Source organism: Ceratotherium simum, chromosome 25 (genome assembly GCF_057802395.1).
Source record: "Ceratotherium simum simum isolate JZ-2026a chromosome 25, ASM5780239v1, whole genome shotgun sequence".
In the NCBI taxonomy this organism is placed as follows: Eukaryota; Metazoa; Chordata; class Mammalia; order Perissodactyla; family Rhinocerotidae; genus Ceratotherium; species Ceratotherium simum.
Window position 1 is genome coordinate 18,129,540 of NC_141924.1, and position 11,204 is coordinate 18,140,743.

An 11,204-nucleotide genomic window follows, 5' to 3' on the forward strand; every position below is an offset into this window, starting at 1 on the left:
TGGCCACCATGATGATAAAGTAAAAAGACACGGAGGGCTTGGGAAAAATTGCCTCCCCTTTTAGAGAGACAACTCATAATAGCATGCTCAGGTCCTTTTGGGATTCAGAATAGTGGGATAACATTGCCCATGAGGCTAAGTTGGAGCTGGTGAGAGTGTTCCTTGTTGAGAAGAGGATTCCGAAGTGAAGGGACAGATTAAAAGAGGCAAGTCATCCTCTAAGTTTCCAGTGCATTCCCACATTGGTGCTTTGACTGATGTTTCATTTGAGGTCTTTCCTGTCCTTGCCTTTTCCATTCTGGCTGATCTATTCATGATCCTGCCGCTTCATCCAACGCCAACCGCATTGCTCACAGCCAAAGTCTTGGTCCTCATTTGCTTTGTTTCTTCCTCCACCTCACCTGCCGAGCCATTTCTGCCTTCGTCTGGCCCTTGAACTCTTGCTTGCCTTTGATTTTAGCCTCTTATCATTCCTTGAATGTGAGCACTGCTGTGACTTCCTAGCATGGACCCCTGGATCATCCTGCACCCTTTACCTGTACTGGGCGACCTTGTCGCCTGACCCAATGCCTAATAAATGACTGAGAATCATCCTTTCGAGCCAAAGGAAATCAGGGGTCTTGGTCCAACATAGATGCCAATGCTGAGCTGGGAGTCTGGAGAACTTAGTCCTCGTGTTTGTGGTCTTGACCCGGTAGTTTTTATCTTTCTGGACTCCATTTTCCTCTTCTGTAAGGGGAGGCTTGGACTGAAGCAGTGATTTTCAAACTGTGTTCTTGGGATCATCTTAAAGAATACCCACCTGGGTCAAGGAGAGTGGGGGAAACAAGAAATCTGAGCTGCTGAGATTTAGAAAACCTACCCGCACCTCAACCCAAACTGTTTCATTTTGTTTGTGTATTGTGCTTTCTGAAAGGTTTTTGTTTGAAGAGTAAACTTCACGGCTAGAAAATTTTCAAAAAAGCACTGGGCCGTATAGCTTTAGTCATTGGTGTTCTGGTAAGTGCCTAACAACCGGATCTCTGGGGTCGGGGCAGTGGGGCAGTGGGGGAGGGAGGAGTGTGGGAGATGCACTGATTTGTAGAGTTTGCCAATTTCCATAGTGTAAATTCTCCCACTGTGATCAATTTCAAGATACCAATGTGATATCAATGAGCTAGCAAAATTCCTGGAGATTGAACAATTGGCTCTTGTGAGCCAGTGTGCCTTCTCCAGCACCCTGCTGGTCGTAGTGGTCTCTCCTAAGACCGCACAAATGGAAAGAGCTAGTCCAAGGGGCATCACTTGGTTTTTCACTGCATGGGTGAAGTGGTTACACATTGGTTAATTTTTATAGCACTGCTCCCTATTTCTTTTAGGATCAGAAACCCTCTACCTCTTTTTATGGGAACGCTTCTCGCCCCACTTTTAAAGTTGATTCATTCAACACATATTTATTGTGTACCCTGATGTAGGTGCAGGAGATCCAGCAGTGAACAGACAGAGATGGTCCTTGCCTTCATGGAGATGACCTCCAGAGGTGGGGGGAGAAGGCAGACAATAAACAAACAGAAATACATAATATGACAGAGGAAGGAAGAAATAAAGCAGGGCAAGGAAATGGGAGTGTGTGTGAGGAGCAGTATTTTTTGTAGAGTGGTCAGGGAAAGCTTCATTGATTAGGTGACACTTAAGCATTAAGCCCTATAGCTGTGTATTGAAAAAGCCTTCAGCCAGAGGAAGCAGCAAGTGCAAAGGCCTTGAGGAAGGAGCACACTCGAGGGGCTCAAGAAACAGTGAGGACTGGAGAGGCTGGAGCGGAGTAAGCGATAGGAAGGATGGCTGGAGACGATGTCAAAGAGGTATCTGGCGCCTCCCAAGCTGCAGAACCCATTTGTGGAACGTAAGAAGAGCTGTTTTTTCCTTGTAATTTGTAAAGTGTGGTTTGGGGACTGCTGAAAATCCCCTGGACCTTCTTCTACAACTACATATCTGCATGAGGCCAGATGTTCTTCACATACTTCTAGCAAAACAACATATAACATGATATTGAGTGGAGAAGCGGATAGGAGAATCCAGCTAAGAATATAGGCAAGGGAAGCTAGAATTAAGCCATGCATTAAAGAGATTTGTATACATATAAAACAGTGCCACCCTTCTATATAGTCTTTTGAAAAATCTAGTTACTTTCATAAAACGTTGTGAAATGTGGGCATTTATTGGGTTTATCATTGCTATTTTAAAATAAATAAATGTTAAAAATAATCAGTTTTTATTTATAATAAATATCTATAAATATAACTCACAAAAGCAAAAGCTCCTTGAGATCCCCAATAATGTTAAAAGTGTGAATGTGTTCTGAGACCAAGAAATTTGAGAATCGCTGCTGTAGGTGAATACTCACGGCCTCCAAAACGACTCACTATATTGTTTTGTAAGGGATCCACGACTTGTATATGTGAGAATATCCCCAGAAATAATGACTAAGTCTATGTCCTGTTTCTTTACTCTTTCTCTTTAAAAAATGGTTCTTTTAAAAAATTAACAAAAAATCAAGATAACTTCAAGCTAAAACGTTGACCCCAAATTGTATTTCATTTTTCTAAGTTTGTCAATTAAAAGAGTACACTATAGTATGAGAGACATTTTAAGGATGATATTGTGTTAATCAGGATGGGCTAGATCATGCTGTTATAATAAACAACTCTCCAATCTCAGTGGCTTAGCACCATGAATGTTTATTATTCACTCATGCTGCACTGCAACATGAGTCAGCGGGGTCTGCTTATTGTTGTCACTCAGGGACCCAAGCTGACCAATGTTTCATCTTGATATGTGCTTCCATGTCCACTGCATCCGTGGAAGGGGAAGGTGGGAGATGCATCCTGGCTTTTCAAATTTCATTGGAAATGACTCATGGCACTGTGCTCACATTTCATGGAGCAAAGCAAGTCACACAGACATATCCAACTTTGAAGAGGGACAGGGAAATGCAATCCTACTGTGTTCTGGGAGAGTGGAAATGCTGAGTGAATAGCACTAATCCCTATAATAGGCAACCATCTCTTTTCGGAGTGAAAATTTTTGGGGGAAAAACTCACTTTCTATTCTGACATTTACTGTATGTTGTACGCATTTTCCTTCTCTCCTCATCACCGCAACCTAGAGGGCTAGAGAATATTATCCTTCCCATTATACATATAATTATGAAGTTGTCATTTAAAAAAAAGTCTCTACTAAAGTATAATTTACATACAATAAAACACAAATCTTTTTAATGTGTTTTGAGATGTTTTGAAAAATGCATTTGTCAATTTTTGTCCATTTATGACCACCACCACAATCAAGACACAGAACCCTTTCATTATCCCGAAAGGCTTTCTAATGCCCCACTGCAGTTCGTCCACTCGCCACACTTTTGGTGCCAGGTGAATCTGCTTTCTGACACTGTAGATTAGATTTACCATTTCATGTAAATGGAGGTATATAGTTTATATTCTTTTGTGTCTAGCTTCTTTAACTCAGCACAATATTTTTCAGATCCGTCCACATTGCTACAGGTATCTGTAGTTCATTCTTTTTGATTGCTGTGTGATATTCCATCGTATGAACATACTACAACTTGTCATTATGAATTAAGCTGCTGTGAACATTTGTGGAAAAATCCTTATGTGGAATATGTTAGCATTTTCTTGGGTGAACACCTAGGAGTAGAATTGCTGGGTTATATGGTAAATGTACACTTAACTTGAAAAGAACCACAGAGTTTTCCATGGTGGTTGTACCATTTTACATTATTACCAAAAACATGTGAGAGTTCCAATTGCTCCACAACCACTTCAACACGTGACATTGTCAGCATTTTTAATTTTAGTCATTCTAGTTGGTATGTAGTGGTATCTCATCGTAGTCTTAAAGTGCATTTCTCTGATGGCTAATGACGTTGAGCATCTTTTCATGCGCTTCTGGGCTGCTTATCTTTTTTTGTAAAGTGTCTCTCCAATATTTTGGCTATTTTTAAAATTCGGTTGGTCATCTTCATATTATGAGTTGACTTCTTTGTATATACTAGACACAAGGCTTTTGTGAGATATTTGTTTGCAAATATTTTTTCTAGTCGGTGGGTTTGCCTTTTTATTTCTTAATAGAGTGATTTGAAAAGGAGAAGTTTTGAATTTTGGTGAAGTCCATTTTATATAATTTTTAATGGTTTGTGCTGTTCATGTCTTAAGAAATTTTTGCCTACACCAAAGTTGCAAAGATTTTCTCTATGTTTTCTTCTAGAGGCTTTATATTTGAGTTTTTACATTTAGGTGTACGATCCATTTTGAGGTAATTTTTGTTTACCATGTGGAGAAAGGGTTAAGTTTCATTTTTTTTGCATATAGATCTTCAGTTGATGGAGTGTGACTTATGGAAAAGAGTACTCTTTCCTTGCTAAATTGACATAGCACTCTTGTTGATAGACAGATAAATAAATCTATCTATTGTGGTCTATTTCTGACTATCAACTGAATTTAGCAAAGTCATAAAATTCGATTATATCTCTACATACTATCAGCAAAAAATTGGAAAATGAATTGAAAAGAATACCAATTATAATACTATAAGAAATGTGATATTCTTAGGAATAAATTTAACAAAACAGTACAACACCTATACACTGAAAATACAAAATAGTCCTGAAAGAAATTAAAGAATGTCAGTTCTCCCCAGATGATCTATAGACTCATGGTAATCACAAAATCTTAGTCTGCTTTGTAGAGATGGACAAGCTGATTCTAAATTTTATTTGGAAATGCAAAGGACCGAAAATATCCGAAACAATTTTGAAAAGAGGAACAAAACTGAAGAAATGATCTGATTTCAAGATTTACAATAAAGTTACAGTAATCAAGACAAGTGTGACTTGGCAAAACGATAGATAAATTAACAGAAAAGAATACAGTCAGAAATAGACCACACAATTGATACTGATCATCTTGCTATTTGTTTTCTGTTTGTCTCATTTGTTTTTCTGTTCCTTACTCCTGTTTTTTTCCTGCTTTCTTTTGGATTAATTGAATATTTTTTAGTATTCCCTTTTATCTCTACTATTTTAGATATTAGCTATTTCTCATTGTTTTATTATTTTTTTAAACTGATGGCTCTAGAGTGTACAATATCCATCTTTAATGAATCACATCTATTTTCAAATAATACTATGCCACTTGATATATAACCTAAAAACATCACAACAGTGTACTTTCATTTCCTCCTCCTGTTCTTTATGTTATCCTTTTCACACATTTTACTTTTACATACATCGAAGTATATAAAAACCCCACCATACATTATTACTGTTTTTCTTTTAAATTATCTTAAAACTATCTTTCAAATAAATAAATAAATGGAATTATTTTAAAAACTAAAAATCAGACATTATCTTTTATATTTACCCATATATTTATGTTTGCTGTGTTTTCACTTCTCTGTGTTCCAAGTTTCCCTGTGGTATCATGTGACTTCTTCACGAAGATCTTTCATTAACATTTCTTTTAGTGAAGGTCAGCTGGTGTCAATGTCTCTCAGCTTTGGTTTGTCTGAAAAAAAATTCTTTATTTCAATTTTATTTTGGAAAGATATTGTCTCTGGTTATAACATTTTAGGTGACAGTTTTTATCTCTTGTCTCTCAAGGATATCATTCCACTGTCTTCTGGTTTGCATAGTTTCTGATGAGAAGTCTGTAATAATTTTTCTCTCTGTTCTCTGTGTGTAACATCTTTTTTTCTGTGCGATATTTCATATTTTCTATTTATTGCTTTTTCCTTTAGCAATTCAGTTGTGATTTCTCTTAGCATGATTTTCTTTGTGTTTATCATTCTTTGGGTTTATAGACCTGGCATCTATAAGTTGATAGTTTTCATCAAAATTTGAATTTTTAAAATTGCCATTATATATTCAAATACTTTTTCTGTTGATTCGTCTCCTTCCTCTCCTCTTGAACTCCAGTTACATATATTTTACGGCACTTGATATGGTTAACATGTTTTGTGACAATGAGACTCTGTTGACATTTTTCAGTCTTTTTTTCTCCCTGTGCTTTGTTTTAGATTTTTGTTTTGGTGTGTCTTCAAGTTCAGTGATCTTTTCTTTGGTAGTGTTTAATCTGCTTTTAATTCCGTCCAGTGAAATTTTATTTCAGAAATTGTGTTTTTAGTCCGTAACATTTGCGTTTGGTATGTATATGCATTCAGCAGTGTCTCTGTACTCTGGCTGGTGGGGAACTTGAATATTTCCAGCCTTAGGTGAGCTCTGGGAGTTGTTCAGCTTGCTGCTCCCCAGGGATTGTTCTTTTTCTTTGCTCAGCTTCATAGAATTTCCCCCCACACATTAGCAGATTAGCATTTAGCTAAAGATTCAGAGTGTTCCCACGCAGATTTCTGGAGCTCTTTTGTTGTATAGTGCCCTTCTCTCTGGTACTCTGTGCTCCCAAATCTAGCTTCCTTGGCCTCCCTGGTCTCCCTGATTTCTGTCACTAGTTTTGCCTCCTGGTGATTCTCACCAGAAACCGCCCCCAGGTTAAGCTGGGGCAGTTGTAGAGTTTACCTTGTTTTTCCCTTTCTACTGAGGATTATAGTCCTATGTTGCTTGTTGTCTCATGTCTGAAAACAATTGTTTAATATATTTTGTTCTCTCTTGTAGTTGTTTGTTTTTTTTTTTTTTGCTGAGGAAGATTCACCCTGAGCTAACAATCATGCCAATCTTTCTCTATTTTTTTTAGTATATGGGCTGCCGGCACTGCATGGCCACTAACAGAGTGGTGTAGGTCCATGCCCAGGAGCCAAACCCAGGCCGCTGAAGCAGAGCACACTGAACTTAACCACTTGTTCACTGGGGCTGGCACTCTTGTAGTTTGTTTTTATAGCAGGGCAAAGGGTATGCCATAAGAGTTTCTCCTTCATGGATAGAAGCAAAAGTTGAAGTTAAGTCATTTACCCAATCACAGAAATAGTTGATGGCAGAACTGGGTCTTAAACTCAGGTACAACAGACTTCAAAGCCTATGTGTTTCACGGTGATCGAGATTCTATTCTCCACCCCACCCCTGTTTAATCACATTCCAGAAAGAAGGCAGGTAAAAATCCAATCAGTGAAAAGCAAATTTGTTATTCTGTTTGCTGGTAATTCCAGTAAAAAGGACTAGCCGGGGAATTTGCTGTTATGGTTGGCTACTTCTCAGAGGTGCCCTGACAAAGTGAGCTTTCATTGATTTTCTTCCTTGTAAGTGAGTGGAGAAAGTATGGAGCAGCTCTTTGTTTCTTTTTTCACTCATTCATTAATTCTATCATTTACTTATCCATCCAATATCACTTATGGAACACCTTCCATGTCTAGGCACTAGGCTTTTCTTCATGTTGGGGAGCAAGAAGTAACTCCCAACAGAGTTTCTTTTGCTTTATTCTTCTTCTCCTTGCTTGCTCTCCCAAACCTTCAACATGATCGTGAGTGAAAGGCCCAGATGGTGACATTTTAGGGAGTCTCCCTGGATCCTGGTGGAGCTTCTGAGTGGTTAGGAGAGAAGTTACAATCTCCTTCCCTACTAAAATAAATGCCAATGCTCCTGGGAGGAATCACACATTAAGCCATAGTCAGCTGAACCTTAGCCAGCCATTAATGTTTCAGGAGAGATTTATTAAGTGCTAACTGAGAGTAAGCATGGAGAACAACATAGGCCCCTTGGGAACTGGGACAGGATGAGAAAGCAAGGGAATTCTCACAGGAAAGGTGACAAGGAGAGACTCTGAAATTATGCCTCAAGCTGAGCCACTTAACTATATGTCTCTTGCCTTCTTTGGTCTGGGTGTCATAATGATAACAAAGTTGAGGGATGTTTTGCAGGTTACAGGTCCCCCCACACTCATTTTTTCCTTGAAGCTGCCTCTCAATAGTCCCTGGAGGGAACATTAACGCTGCTGAGGAAATGGAAGCTTGGAGAAGGAAATTTATGGGCTCAAGTCATCTGTAAGTGCGTAGCCTGAATCTGAACTCAGGCCACCTAACTCCAGGGCTTCCAATCTTCATTCTGCCCTGTCATCTAAGCATGCGAAGTTGCTTGCTGTGACCGAACAATCTCTGTCTTCATTACTTGTGCCATCAATTAAGCATTTTGAATGTGCATTCCCTCCACAGAGGACCACAGTTTGTGCCAAAGGTCATCTGGCCTCTTGCATGTCGTCCAGATGTTTGTTGCCAGTCTTGGGAATGAGTTGTTCCCCTTCGTGGAGGGTTGATTGGAAGGGACGTGAAAAACAAGTCTGGCCAACTGCTGCCTGGGAGACCAAGAAACGACAAACAAAAGGATACAAAGATGTTTTCATCTTAAAGCTCTGCACTCCAGCTGGGCCACTAAATTGGAAAGAAAAGACTGTTGAGAGAAGCAGGAATGAAAAGATAGTCCATCGTCAGGTTTGCTGCTGCTGGAAAGCAAAATGCAATGTATTTGCAGGGTGAGGTTGCAAGGCTGTTCCTAAGAGAGGCACCAGCAGGCCTTATATGAAGGCTGGGTGGGTTAATGAAATCAGCGCATTTCCTGCTTCTCCGTGATTTATATTTCTAAGGCTGCGCTACATAGTAATCCAATGAAGCTGAAATGGCAGAAATGTCTGGCAGATTTTTTGGGAATATGACACTTGGCTCATTGGGGTGGTTCAATTTCAGTATTTGGATAAGTGGGAGATACAAAGGGACATCAGAAACCATCTTTTTTCTCTCTCTCTTTCAGTTCTACTGTCTCACCACAGCCCACTCCATCTCAACTTCATTCATGTCAATATAGTAGGTTATTTATTGAAGGCTTCCTGAAGCTTAGGGTCTATTTGAGAATGATGAGGTATTCACTACCTGCCAATCATGGTCCTCACAATTAGAAAGTTTATGCTGCAGTTCATGGTTTTTCCTTTCCTCTTGATGTAACCAGAGACTTTAGCTCTGTCCCCTGAGTAATACGGGGATTGATCCTCATGGCCATTTTCCTCTGTTAGGGCCCCAGGGACTGTTTGAATCCTCTTTCTTGTGTGTGTATGTGAGACAAGGAGACAGGAGATGGAGAGAGAGAGAGAGAGAGAGAGAGAGAGAGGAGAATGTATTAATCATAGTAGGAGAATGCTTTTAGTTTCCATTATAATAGCTTTTACTGACTATATACTCTGTGCCACTAATGGTTCTGTAGTGGAAATCTGCTCTGTCTGTCAGTTCTGCCTCCCTTCCTTTGAGGAACTGCCCATCCCAAGGCAACGTGACTCCAGTGGGGCATCAGCTTCTGTAATCTCCTTCTACACTGCAGGGGTGAGCTCGTCACCCACTCTAACTAGTTGGATTTCTTTCTCCTGGACCCAAAGATTGGTCCCGGGTTCCCCCCAAAACTCAAACAAGGCCAATCAGTGCCGTTTGAGTGGTCAGGTGTGGACTTTGAGGGAGAGGGGTTTGGGTTCTTCTTTCTTTTCTGTCTGGAATTACCATAAGAAGGATGTAAACCTAGATATACTAATGGTGGCCAGTTTTATCACCAAGTGAAAACAAAGATGGCCTGAGAATGAAGCCAAGAGTGAAAAACAGAACTAAGAAAGTAAATGAAATGTGCACTGTAGCATCATTTGAACTTCTGGGTCCAGCTGTCCCTAAAGCAAACACTGTCTCAAGACTTCACAGTTATGAGATTTGGTCCCTTTTGTTGGCTTATTAGTTTGATTTGGGTTTCTGTCACTTGCAATGGAAGGAGTCTCAACTGATACACTTTCTGAGCAAAATATGGGATAAAAAGCCAAAGAAAACTCTTAGTAGTACAGTGGTGATCTCTGCCCTCATGTTGTTCATGGTCCAAGGGGCTGTCATTTCAATGGCTTGTATCAGCCAGAGTTCTGAGCTTCAAACACTAGAATCAAGTTCTGTTTTCTTTATGCAGAAATGGAAGTTATTAAAGCCTCTTCAGTAAACACAGACCTTCAGGAGGCCCAGACTTCGAGACTGCAGGTGCAGAAACAGAATTCTGTTGTAGAATTTGTCAGGTGGAGACCCCCTGGGCAGCCCCAGTGGTCACAGACCCCTTACACTGCCAACGTCTGACATGGTGATGCTGGGACAGGCCACTAATGCTACAATATTTGTCACAGCTGCCTCTGAAAGTTACAGGTAGCTGCCACCTCTCTTCCCGGAATAGACTCCATGTGGGGTCCACATCTGGGTCAAAGCGAGGCATGGGTTTGTCTCATTGGTGGGGACTGGGTCACATGCCTGCACGCTAGTGGCAAGGGAAGTGACTATCTGGTTTCTATAGTAACCTCTACTTCGCACTAAGCCTCATGAGATGAAGATTTCTTTGGACATAGGGTGTATGAGGCAGCCAGATAGGGTGACAAATATCCACAGTGTTGACCATATTAGGGAAGGTTAAGTTTGAACATGCAGCATCTTCAGCCCCAACTACAAGAACTGTGGAGTACACTGCCTGGGAAGACCCAGGTTGGACAGGCTTTGCAAAGGAGGCCCATGTGGCATATTCCCCATAAAGCCACGCAATGAACGCTGCTTCTCTTTTGCTTGCAAGTTATCCCTTAGTAGAATAATAATAAAAATGATACAGAATCAACTTCTAGTTTAGGATTGATAGGGTAAACAATAATTTGACTTTTTCTACTCTAGGTTCTGACTCTGTTGAGAAATCAACCCAGGTGTTGGCTTTATTATTAGCTCTATTCCCGATAAAGCAAAATTAGAGACTACGGCTTGGACTCTAGGCCAAACTGGGCTCTTTGCTCCTTCTCTCCTCAAGCGAACTTGTCTGGCAGCGAGAGGCAGAGAGGCTGGACAAATGCAGTCCCCCGCACACGGGGTGCCTCACTCGAGACCGAGGGAAGCACCTGGGATTCCTGTGGGCAAGTGGTGAGCAAGAGAGGGACCCCAAATGGCCTTGGGTGAGCTTGCTCTGTGCTCCTTTTCTGGTTTCATCAGCTAGATAATGACTCTGTGTCGTAGCAGAGAGGGGCAAAGAGAAGGATGCGATGTGAATCCCTTCTGTTAAGTAGTAGAGGACTTTCTTCCCCTCTGACAAAACGGAAGGAATAAACACTCTCCTAATACGGTCATTAATTGGGGTCGTCTTCTGTGTAACACATACTACTAGGCACTTTACAAAAATGATCTCATTAAGTTTTCATGAAAACCCTACAAAATAACATAATCAGAGC